Source organism: Limanda limanda, chromosome 16 (genome assembly GCF_963576545.1).
Source record: "Limanda limanda chromosome 16, fLimLim1.1, whole genome shotgun sequence".
Classification (NCBI taxonomy): Eukaryota; Metazoa; Chordata; class Actinopteri; order Pleuronectiformes; family Pleuronectidae; genus Limanda; species Limanda limanda.
This window is the reverse complement of record NC_083651.1, coordinates 17,701,087-17,715,006: the sequence shown is the minus strand read 5'-3', so window position 1 is coordinate 17,715,006 and position 13,920 is coordinate 17,701,087.

Below are 13,920 nucleotides of genomic sequence, written 5' to 3'. Positions count from 1 at the left end.
CAGAAAGCCATGCTGGATGCTGGAGCCAATCCCAAGAGGTGTGACCCTGGACATATCGCCAGCACATCACAGGGCCAATATACAGAGACACACCACTCCTCACACTCACAGGGAGAACATGCACACAATTGCACGGCGCAAATTACAAGAGCCCCAAGTTTTTCAAACACATTTGTTGCCCGACCAACACTTCAGAGGGATGTAATCACAACGCAGCAGCTACTACCGTAAGACAGATGACAAGTGAGGTGTTTCCTGCAGTGTTGGTGATACAACAGTGAGAGGGATTGAGAAAACAGCTGTCATTCTCTCGGCAACACTTCCACATTCTCCATCAGAGGTAGTGGTGAGATGTAGTTTGCCTGCCGGCGTGTCATTTGTTCAGTTAAAAGAGGACTCATGGGGGTGGACAGTCAGGGATCAACATGAATCAACACTTTTTTTTATCTGGTGCTGCAGTGAAATGCCTTCAGTTACACAAGCCTCCCCCCAAACAAAATGTAGAAAGATGTTTTTTTTCTTGTCTTATCTGAAAAATACCACATGCTGCATTCAGACAGCCTTAACACATACAGTTTGAAATTCAGCTTGGATATGCACATTGCACTTTAAGATTTACAGTATAAAACTAACCTGAGTACACCCCTGTGCAAAATCATAAAAATATTAGATGGCTCACGACTAAAGCATCATAAACAGCAAACAATCTAACAACAGGTTATATAGACTCCAAAAATATGGGCAGAAGTGTGTTATGGATTTTTTGTTAGATTTTTGGGTTCTTTTCTTATCTCCTTTTGCTCCTGGGATTTGTTTTCTGTCTTTCATGCTCGGTTTCTCATGCCAGTGTCAGTGTGTGTTACTGGTTCTCAGCCACTCACCTTAAGCTCCGGGCCAACCACCTTGCCAGAAAATCATCTTTTAGTGGATCACACTCTCCAGTCACTGTCACTGTCACGCCCAGGCAGCTCCACTTGGACCCACACTCTGGGCCCCCCTTAGCTAGACACTGGACCCCCATACCTCAACACCATTCCTCTTCACTGATTCATGGAATCCTTCCCCTGCTCCGTCGACTGGTATGATAGGAGTTTATCCTTTAGTTAGCTCAAACATTTATCTCGGCTTAAAAAACATTTATTTTTGCACAACTTCCTGTGTGTGTGTTGTTGTGTGTGTCATTAACTTTATCAGCAGCACATAGTCTACTTTCCCCAAAGGCACAACAAAGTGGTTCCATCTGTGATTTCCAATTAAGGTTAAGTGCATTAACAATGTTATAAAAGGGGCCATGAATATCCCAGCTCCCTCAGTTTTAGCCGTGGTTGAGTGTAAAGCAACACGGTCCCAGACGGTAACGGTAGCAACAGTTACTACTGCTGCTACTCAGAATGAACAGTTGAATCAGCGGTAAGAAGAGGTAGACGAAGAATGAATTCATCATTAATGCAGCCTGGCATTTAAAATACCGACGAGTAAGCCCTTGTGACCTGCACAAGAATTACCTGTAGAATCTGATGTCTAAATCACAGCTCAGGCCGAGCAACGGACATGAATGAAGTCAACCTCCATAAACCTGCGATAATGAACTTTGGCAAAGAACATGAAAAGAAGCCAGAAGGATGTGAAGGATGTGTCAGGTGAAAATTGAGTTTGTACAACCAAATATTAGATGAATAAAAAGATGACCCCCAGGTTACCGAAGCGTGGCAGGCGAGGAATTAATGATCCCAAACACGCTGCAAAAATCAAATATGAAAGGTGAAGGCTTGATGTTACTTGAATCAAGTTAAACCCATGGAGCATTTTAGAGTGGAAGCAACAGATTCCTTCCCTTCATAGATTTGTGTAAGACTGATACCATCCACACCAAATATAAATAAAAAAGACCACAATGCAATCTCACTAATGACGCGTGCATTGAATTTGTTGCAAGTGATTCTTCAGAGTGACCTTTTCATTATAGCTACAACTTTCTCTTCTTTCAAGTTAAATAGATTTGTAATTGATTGTTATTGACCAGAGGTGCACTCAGTTTTCCTGCGTTCTGATTATACTTCAGACTGACAGTGAATTCATTTTCTTCTGTCAAGATCTGCGGAGCACCAAGTGGATTTGTGGGGACTTAAGAGAGGAACTCGCACATTACAATCTGTTGGCCTTGCATTGCTGCTTTCCCTGAATCCAGTCACAGTCAACTGGAAAACTCATTTTGTTTCTATTTACTTCAAAGTCTCAGTGGTTTGCCTGCTGTAACATCTGTGTTTGGGCGGTAAGCTGCAAACTGAAATTGATGTTGAGCATTTTCGGATTCAAGTGTCTGAGTTTTTGAAAAACTTTGACAATGACTATGATGTATTTCCCATTCAATTTTTTTGTACTGATATGCAGACGCAAGCACGCTCCACTGAACAAGATGAAAAAAAAATCTCTATGAACAAATTCTGTATGAAAATATGCATATCTGTAGGTGAGGGACACCATTTTGGAACCAGAAGCATATTGAATTCTGTTTCTAGCATAACCAATCATATTTGAGCAGGACGATGTCCATGTGTCGAGCAAAACAGGAGGAAGACATTGACCGAAATATATAATTTTCTATTCACATTAAAGGGATAGTTCACCGAAATGTTTCATTCACCCATTATCTACCCACCACTATGGCGATGGAGGGTTGGGTGAAGTGTTTGAGTCCAAAAAACACTTTCAGGGCTAAAGAGCGTTGCATCCAAATTCAATACAAGTGAAGTAACTGCCGACAACTTCTTCAATTGTAAAAAGACAACAGAAAGAAAACATAAAATACCTCCATACTGCTCCTGTGGTGTCATCCAAGAGTCCATAAGCACTGACATTCAGATTCGACTTGAAACAGCGTCATTTACACCATGTTTTTTAGCCTATGTCCTCTGTTATCATCCTCCTAGTTACTGCTGCAGTAACTGCAGCTATCGCAAGTTCAGCGAGAGCTCACACATGTGTCCTCATGCAGTAACACACAGTACAAACAAAACCAGAGCCCCACCTGGAAAAGCATCACTCCATAGTTCTACAAGTGGTCAAGGTCGCCATGGGATTCCTTTAAACAAATTCACAGCTAAGGGTGAGGAAGGTAAAGAAAATAAAAAACCTCTTCACCGCCTGGTTTGACCTCCTGCTGCTGTCACACAAGCAGAAAATGATCAGTCAGTTTGAGAAATAGATTCAGTTAGAGCTCCAGCAGTGCAGCTACAGAAATCTCTCTCAACTCCCATCACAGCTGGATGACGCACACTCACACACGCACACACACACACACACACACACAGAGACTGTGGTGTTGTGTGCCTCGACAGAAATGCAACAAGAGAATGAGGAAGAGAACCAATCTATACTCACATTTCATTATCTCCTCCTTTTGGCATTTTCGATCAGATGAACAAAAGCTTCCTCCATCTGTTTGAGCCTTTCTGTAAGAGCGCCTGGCTCACCAGAAGGCTTCCGTGCATCTCATTCACATTTAGGAATGAAAGTCCATGTACAGGCCTGATCAGCTCACAGGGACACACTGGACATATACCCTTAACATATTCATCTTTTAACACTGAGCTACACTAAGCTACTGTTACATCATCATCATTTTTTAAATTTTTTATATTCTTCAAGAAATGCATCCAACATGTTTGGTCCTTGGAAACTCAGGCCTTGGCACTACTGCGCTTTGGATAATATAAAGTTTATCACGTATTACCATCTGTGTGATTATTACTTCACCACTGTTAGAGCAAAACATCCAAGGCTTAGTTCTCATGTCACACAACCCTTCACACCTTATTATCAATACTGACAGGTTGGGATTTAAATCTCTGGTTACTGTTGTGTTGTGGTTGATGAACAGAGAATGAAATAAAGCTCAACAGGGGAATAGTTCAATGTCAGTGTTTGTTAGATCTTTACATAAACTTGTGCCGTTTCTCATTTCTAAGTAGACACCCAAGCTATGACTCAGCAAGTTTGTGTGGGGCGCCCAAAGCTGCTTTGACATAACAAGCACAGTTATAAAGTCGATGACTTCAGCAGAGCCATTGGTTTAAGTTAGTATTGCAAACACTGCTTGATGCTCCTCATGGGAAGTACAAACATCTGTTGTGTAGGTTATCAGAGGATGGAGAAGAAGTGTTCAATTACACTGCTCTGCCCCCCCACTACTGCAGCAAAAACTATGGCTAACTGAAATGATAGACACTTTGCATTCAGAGAGAATTAGATTTGCTCTCTAAAACCAACGCAGGGCATTTAAGAAGACATTTAGCATTACATTACATGTCATTTAGCTGATGCTCCTCCAAAGCGACTTACAATTAGTGCATTCAACCATGAGTGTTCAATATACTTTCCAGTAAATTGTGTCATCTCAGTTGTTTCTTTATGTTCTCTTGTTTTGTAAGAGAGAAAAAGAGGAGAATGGATAAAAGCATCAAGTCATGATATTGTAATCTTGTCGAGGGACTATACATTCTGCAGGGTTAAGACTGCATGTATGCTGTTTTATTGACAACTAAATATAGAAGGAAGGTATTTTGAATTTCTATGTCTTCTTTGAAAATATCTTATTACAGCAGCATTGGCAACTTGGGGGTAAGAAATAGTCATATAAAGTTGGGAAACAGCACAAGTGTGATCCAGTGTCGACAGGGAAACTAAAAGGCTCAGTTGCCTAAACCCACTTAATAGAAAATAGAGGATACTGTGATTCTTCCTGTATTTCATTAAGAATGAGACATGTTTTTTTTGTCCTAAATGATGTCGCATTTTTTAGATCCGACACCTCCGTCTGTGTTAAGCCAGAACCACAAACTGCTCATGTTTGCCGCCTCAGAAGTTGTAATCAGGACCACAAATCCCCTAGCTCCCTGAGTAAACTGGTGGTGCATGAATTTACAAATCCATGGCAACAAGTTTCCACCGGATTTCCACAGGCAGAACAACCTTAACCACACAACTGCTCACTCCGTGCTCCTTCTCTCCGTGCACCGCGTCCTCCTCATGCTGCAGGGAGATAATCAGCAGTTCATTGGGGATCAGATCAGACAGATGACATGAGGTCTCACTTTCTCTGACAGGAAGTTGATGTTCAGTGCCTGATTACGTCTGTCAAGCCACAGATCCACCAACTATATATTTTCTCCACGTACAGTGGCTTAGCTGCTAAAAGCTCCTTTCAAAGACTGAATATAAAGAGGGACAATTTGAGGGCTCCCAAAAAGTGAAGCCAAATCATCTGCATTGCCCCCTGGTGTCTGCCTGCAATATAGGTCGTAAACCCCGCCTTCTCCATGTTAGTGGATGGCACCAGACTATAATGTTAATGTATTTTAAAATAGTTTCTCTCATTTGAGGTAATTTTTATCAAATTTAATTGTGCAATAATCATTTTCTTTACATACAATTTCAATTCACACATGAGCAATAGTGTTATACTGTATATATGATGTTTACTTTGTATATGTTGTGTTGATTATATTGTATCTTTATTTATTTATTACTTGTATTGAGTTTATTTTTCCCTATACCCCTTGCTTCTGTGACACAACTAATTTCCCCACAGTGAGACTAATACATTACATTACATGTCATTTGGCTGACGCTTTTGTCCAAAGTGACTTACAATTAGTATACTCATTATTTTATGAGGGGCCATTTAGGGGTTCAGTATCTTGCCAAGGACACTTCGGCATGCAGATGGGGAAGAGTGGGGATTGAACCGGCAACCTTCTTGTTGGAGAACGACCACTCTACCCCCTAGGCCACAACTCCCCATAATATTATAATAGAATATATAATAATATATATAATATATAAAACATATAATAGAGCATTAGCATATCTTCTCTTATCTTTCCTCGTGTTCAGGTGCTAATATTTCTGGTAAGTTTGGTTTGAATGGGTTATTTGAGGCTATGAATGTTGGTTGAATCTGCTTTTGTACAGTGGACTGAAGTGGAGACGCGTGTTACATTTTCATATTCAGCCTGTAGCTCGACTGCCTGCTCAACACCAAAGAGAGAGAGTGAGTGACTAGAGCGAACACAGCGTCGAGCCTCTTTGCCCAAAGCAGCTGCCTGTTGCTGCCAAAGATGAATGAATGAGCAGGAAGTCATGAGAACGCTCTGTGAGCTGTAAGCTGAGGTGAGCAGCACGTTGTAGTCTGATACACTGCTTTTTCTAAGAAGTACTCAAATTATTATAGCTGCATTTTCCCAACATCATGTCATTTAAAAAAATCTGATTCAATCCAATTACCCCTAAAAATTCCATGAGTAAAAATCACACAGTCAAATGAATCTGTTTTTCACCCCTTATTGCTAAATGCATTGAATCTAAATATTGCCGGGGTGGAGTCAGCAGTGAGACAACCTCTGGTTTATGGTTTGGTTTATTCGGGACTGAGGTTTTTCTAATGAGCTCAGCCGAGTGCTGGAGCAAACGAGTCAACACAGCTACAGCTCGTGTTCGCTGCTGCTGCAACACACGGAGAGTTTGGCCAATTAGAGAGAGACAGAGAGAGAGAGAGAGAGAGAGAGAGAGAGAGAGAGAGAGAGAGAGAGAGAGAGAGAGAGAGAGAGAGAGAGAGATAGAGTGTAGGTAGAAATGAAACATTAGCGTTTGTCCTTTGTAAAAAGCAGAACTGCCAGATTATGCTGATGAAAAATTTGTATGCGCACTTTCTCTTCCCTCAGCCTCGTTTTGACACCATGAAATACCAACCTACCTGCCGTGCACTCTCACTTGACATTTAGACCAACCCAAGTCCACAGAGTCTATGTGTGAATCAGCTTTTTTCTATTGAAGCACTGATGAAAAAAAAATGACTCTAATAACTTCTCCACTGCACAGATACACTCACACAAAAACAACCACTGTGAATCCGTCCCTCTTAGAGCACTGGAAGTACTGGTACATTATTCACGGCGACTGGTGTGACTGGGCAACACATCCCAGCAGAGAGTGGGTGGACTGGGTTTTGGATGTAAAAGAGTGCACAATGCACAGTTGAATTTGCCTTGAAGATTAAAAGTAAATGTGCCATTTTCTCGGGGAAAGTTAAGTCTTTCTGGCTTTGATGCCTTTTCTCTCTAATTGCTAGGTTGTTTCATTCCCTCTCTGTGGGTAATAGATGCCTCGGAAATGAATACAGGTCCTTCTGCAGGGAGAAAGGAGAGAAGGAAGTCACTCAGGCAGAGATAATCCTGCACTGGCACGAATAAGGAAATACACACTGACTCTCAGTTTGGGCGCGTGAAGATAATCAGAGCTCAGTACATCCCCAGGCGACTCAGAGGAGCGATCATTGTTTTCATCTGCGCTCCCTTCGGCTCTTTAACCCTTTGACAATGAAACGGTTTTAAGGCATCGAGGTATCAAGTTGCCTGTTGTCGTTATGCTGCTTTTTAGATCGTGGAAGAGGTTATCTCGTATTTTTCATCTAAGGGGGTAAATCTGGAAACATGGGGTTCTCACTCACCTGACTCTGACAGTGACTGAAGGGTTATCTCCCGATGAGTCAGCATTTATACATGGTTGTAAATTCTGACTGATTCAATCAGCCGCGCATAATCTAGATTTTGAGAGTCGGTTCAACAGGAGTCATTTTAATCTACACAGTGCCAAATCGGAACAGACGCTATTTCAGGGCTGTACAATCATTTTGTAAACAGTTGCTCAGAGTGTGGGCTGGTTTGTGCTGTCACCTCACAGCAGAAAGGTTCCTGGTCTTTCTGAGCAGAGTCTGTACGGTTATGTATGTTTTTTCCAGGTACTCCGGCTTCCAATAATCTGCCGAGTAAACATTACAATAGGTGATACCATATCAATGTGATAAAACAGGGGATAGAAGCCCCCCCCCTTTTTTTCTTCTAAGCGATTAAATTTTTTCTAAATCTTGTATATTTGGACATAATAATAAAAGGAACAGCTTAAGTAGCCTACGACTCGACCATTTTATATTTAAAGCAAATTTCTGTGCTAATTGGAAACAGTTGTCTGCTTTAAAACAAACTCACTTTTACCGAACTCGAACATTTGCTGTTTAAAGATACAGCATTAGCTTTATCCTCATTTTACAGATCCGGTAATGTCCTCCAGTCCGCCCCAGAGGCATCATTTAATTATTGTTTATTTTATTTATTTACTGAAAACGGGCTCTTAAGAGAGACATTCAATGTAAATGAACAGAACTAAAGTGAGCTGAGCAATTATTAACCACAGGAAGTAAAACAGATTTATCAGTGTGAAATCACCAGAGGAGGAATTTAAACCAGGGTTTCACTCTTGCACACCCCCGCAAACGCAAGCCCCTAAATGCATTCTGAACCCTCATGCACCATTACTTGTGCTGATATGAAGCGAGTTGCAAAAATCACTGCAATTTTTGGAACCTTTGTAATAATAATGAAAGGAAGCTTGACCACCCACTCTGCAGCTGTACAATGCAAAATCCTTATCCTTGGACCCACAGCTTTCACAAAGTGTGACTCCCAGTGCTGCAGATAGACAAGTGGAACCGTTTCTATCTCTGGTACATTTACATGAATGTTGTGGAAATACAGATTGATGTGAAACACAAATTCACATCTCATCATGTCGTCCATACACGCACGCACACACACACACACACACACACACACATACACACACACACACACACACACATGTAAGCACACTTCAGAACAGATATAATTTGCACACTAGATTTTCAAGCACAGCCACCACACGTCTGGAAAGCTGCAAATTAGACACCAGGGAAAATGTTTAACACTTAAACAAAAACGATGAGATATACAGAGATAAGCAGTTGTTGGTGTATTTGTATGAAAGTTAATGAGTTTAAAAAAATGTCATGTTTACTTTCGAGGAGACCAGCTGTCTTCGTAAATGATGTTAGTCATCTGTTATGACACACAAGCACGCACACACACACACACACACACACACTGACGTACCTCAATGACTTCAGAGGACATTACATTGATTTACATTGATTTCCTGGAGACTTAGTCTAACCCTAACCCCCCCTTCTAACAGTCATATTAACCTAAAGTACCTTAAAACATGCTTTCACCTTAAAATGTAATAATTTGGCATGATAACCTTAGGCTTTTTATCTCCATAAGGAAGACAAGTGCAGTGATAATGTGGATTTAGGTCCCCACAACATGAGTAATACCTGGACCACACACACACACACACACACATACCCTTACCCTAACCTTCAACATCACATCTAAATGCTGAACCCAAACCCTGTAAGCTAAACACAATTCTAACCCTAAAACCAAGCCTTAACCCTCAAACAGGCCATTCAAAGTGGGTCAGAAAGTGAGGACCAGTCAAAATGTCCTCAATGTCCCAGAAGGACACCTGTAGAAATACACACACACATACATAGAATCAACAATTAAGCTTTTACTTCACTTTAACCATGATTTCAGTAATTTTCTCCTCCACAGTTTCTTCCTACTTTGTCGTTGCAGATTAAAAAAACACTTTTTTATTTCTCCTCATCATCAACAGTGGAGAAAATTTAGTTTAATGGTGATTGGACAAATTAAAGCTGAGGCATTACATAATGATTAAGACAAATTTTAACATCCCTGAACATCCTTTTGTCTATAATAAAGAGATATTGCCACATTCTTCATTGATATAATCACAATGATTTTTTTGCTAGAGAGCGAAAAAAAAGAGATACTGATTTATACTAAGTACAATTAATGCATAGTAGCGTTGGTTAGTTTCCAGCTGGTTGCAACAAGGCTTTCAATTTTGTTTTTTCTACAGTCTGACTGCGTGAACTCTCTCTTGGCCTTCGGCTGTTCTTGTATTCTTCAAAAACCAATTACTTCACAAACCTTGCAGCACTGCCTCGATGATTATGCATGTGATAAAAGCCTTGTGCAGCTGGTACTACTGACTTGGCCGATCAGGGGAATTGGAGCAACGTTCACTTACACAAACCACTACAGAGAGGCTGGATGGGTTTGCTCCTTCGCGGTCGTGGGTATGGGAAGGGCATGCAAATTGAATTTTCAAACAATATTCTGCTTTGATTGTAATAACACACAACGTAGACCAGATTAAAATATAATGTGTAGCAAATTGGCTTCAAGAAGTCATCCCTCTCTAAAAATTTTAGGAATTCAAGATAAAGAACTACCTACAAGAAAATCTTGTATGGGTTCAGTGACATCATTACAATGCTTTGTGGTTGTTATACAAAGGCTCCTGCTTCAAGTGAAAAGAACCATTTTATTTGAGAGTATATTGCGAATCTGAAGCAGAAAAGGGAGGTGGCTTCAAATACAAAGCAAACAAATTACCTGCCAGATCCTGGCCGGTCTGCCCCTCACCAGGCGTTATCTGTGCCTCCATTATTTGATAGCTCATGATCTAAATGAAAGTGGACTGACAGAATTATATGGGTGCGATTTTACCATGACCCAGACTCTGTTTACAGATCAGTCCGACCGGGGAGAAGGAGGAGGTACAAGATAAGCAGGGGTCTCTTTAGGGAATTAAAACCATGCCGCGACAATGGAGTTTGAGCCCATCTGTAAACAGGGCATGTAGTGAGTGACACAAGACAGATGATGACTAAAGAGGTAATATAAATACGAAAACTGGATGAATACAAACGCCTTAGGGTGAAAAAGAGGAGCCGTACACATAGAAGACACATACGAAGATGTCAACTTGCAAAGACAACGAGATTCGAGAGCTTCTGGTGATGAGAGTCAACACCTTAGTTGATGTGCTCCAGACAAAAACACAAGATCATCATTTTCCTGTTGTTAAGAACACGTCTGACCAAGATAATGTCCTGCGATGTCCTTTATATATGAAAGGCAAACTCCATAGGAATGTCCGCACTCAATATTCTAGACATTTGCTACAGTTCTTGCAGTCAGGGAATTTTTTTTTGCTTTTTTGCTTGTAACAGCCGCCTCCAGCTTCTTAAAACCACGCGAGCAGAGAGAGAGAGAAGCAGTGAGACAGAAGCAAACAGTTTAGGTTTTGAGAAGGAAAAGCAAAACAATGAGGTGAAAGAGGCTACAAAAGAAATGGTGGTGGCGGTGGTGTTGTTCTTACTTATATGACTGTGAGTTTCTGTAGGACAAGAAGAGAAACAGTAGTTTGGGTGGTGGATTTGGAAATCAATCTGTCAGAGTAGTCACACACACACACACACACACACACACACACACACACACACACACACGCACACACCAACAAACACACAGAGCTGCTGCCAGTCCGGGGACTTGCCTATTGACTGTTTTTGGCCTAAAGACTGCAGAACCACTCCAGCAGGCAGAAAATGCCCTATTTTTCATGTAAATGCAGCTCGCTCGTTGTTTTGGAGCCAGAGAAAATTCAGGCTCTCCAACTTTAAAAGCCATTATTGCCATTACCAGGGCTAGATGCTGCCACTCTGCTCCAACCACAGTCAAACGACAACATTGTGTTGATACTGGGAGACAGTTTTAGCTTACAACCACTTTACTTTAAAATCTGAGATGCCACACTGGGATATTTCCAAACCTCTTACTGGAGGGTGTCAATTAAATGTGAAAAACACAATCCGACTTTTCCTCTGAATTGTCCTGGTGCTATGAAGGGAACAGGAATAACTGAGATTTTGCTTCATCCTAATTATGCGAGAGGATTCCATCAACACATTCGGTCCTTTTTCTACACAGAGGAAGTATGTGTCCGATGGCTCGAGAACATGGAGCCGGTGGGAATAAAAAAGAACCTCGAGCCAGTGGCCATATTTAGAAACAGAGAATGCCAGGTGGTGCAATATGTGTGTTAATGGGCTTGAACAATAATTATTTCTCCTGCAGTTGAGAGAAAAATACTCACAGCCTCCTCTCTGGGGGCCAATCGTTTCTAACCCGAGTTGAGTGTTTGTGGGCCAATTTTAAATATCAATAGTGGAAGACGCCCTCGTTTTGCCATTAAGCGGGTGTGTGAGTGTTTTTAATGGCAGAGAAAGTTGTCACTGCTATTGAAGAAGATTGGACTCGCGTTACCTGTATCTCCCCCAGTGCCGACCGAGACGTGACTCATCTCTTCTCCAACTCGTGTTCGTGATTGTGCACAAGTGAGCTTTTGGGTAAACATGTTTGCCCTTGGTCATTGTTAGTGTGAGGCAGCAACCTGCAATGATCCCTTTTGGGAACCTGGATTCTCAGGTGAAGCAATTTGTGTCACTGCTTTGACCGTAGGGGGGGCACAGAGCGGAAGCCAAGCTAACTGCAATCTGCGGTAATGTGTCATCTGGCACAGGCCATTACAGGATCTGACTGACAAGAGAGCTCTAAGACACGAGATACCGAGTGTTTATTTATACACGGGAGCTGCCAGGATTTTTTATGCTGACACACAAGATAATTGCATGGTCCGACTAAACTTCAGAAGCTGCCCTGGAACACAAGGAACACATGGAGCCCTTTAGAAAAGACTGTGCAACAGCTTTTTGGGACCATTAAAAGATGATCAAACAAACCAGTGAAAGGCAAACTAATGACGTGACTTGTCCATAAGGCAGAGTGGCACAGGACTGGTTCAAACCTCCCACACAGTCACTACTGGCTTATACAAAATACAAGCTGGTATTTATAATGCAGATTGAGTCTTTGGACAGAAATGCTCTCAGCGGCTTTTCTTACCTTTAATTTAACGATGAAATGATCAATTAGCTCGGAGCATTTTCACAATTTAGGGCCCCAAAAGGTGTTTGATTACCCTGGAATGACTTTATTCGTCTTATTTTCTACATGAATTCTTTATATGGTCTATTTATATAGCTGGGAGTTCAGTTTTATGTAGCTACAAACAGGTTTTTAACCACTTGAGTGGAATGGCTCTAAGGCGTATATTAGTAATTCAACTTCTTTTCCATCTTATTCCAATCTTACTTGAGTTTTACAGTGTGATGCCTGCTGCACACTAAATGATTTTCAGTTTTGTATAATCCTAAATGATTTTACCTGGCAGAACAAAGATGGTTTATAATCTTTTCATCCAGAGAACACACACACCAGTCGAGAAGCAGGACCACACACTTGGCGTTTAAACAAACTAATCTCAGAGTGGTGGTTCCAGGGAATTGGGATCTCACTGTAACATCGATCAAACGTGACTTCGGGATAAAAACAAACATCGGGGCGGACTGTCGACGTCTTCAGCTGGCTGCGAGTGTTTGTGTAATTTTTTTCACAAACACCAGGACACGTTAAACAAGTGCTCGTACTGTTGCCACAATTCATTCTTGGTCAGCTTGCTCTCATTGGCTATTGTGGGTTCTCCCCCGCCCCGATTTCATTCTAAACAAGTCCCCCTGATATGAAATCATACATATCAGCAAAATTTCAAACATTATACACCTGAATGCTTATAGTATGTTAGTGTAAGATGAGATTTATTCTGTTGATTCCTTTATTTTACTCAGTTTCATGTTTTGATAATATAAATAATTTAAATAATGGTAATAACGATGTACAGTATTGTTTTCTGCTCTTAAATTTAGATCTGGAACTCTATAACTTTACATGCATTGAATTTAAGTGTTGTTTAAAACTGACTTTGAGATTTCTACTTTGGTGGTGGCGAGTTCAGCTTTACTCACATCAGCCTTAAAGTAAGTTGTAATCAAGGATAGGAGGAAAACCCTGTCTTCACTATTGCATTCTCATTGTGTGCAAATTAGCCCATGTTGTTTAACCACAGCCTGAAAGACCTGCTAGCAAAGTGAAACTCTGAATCTTGTCACAGGGTTAGGGTTTATGGTTAAATTATTATTTGCTTGGGCGGTATTCATTTATTGCCCATTGTTCATGTCTCAGCGGTGAGAACATCCAGGCTCTGTCTGTC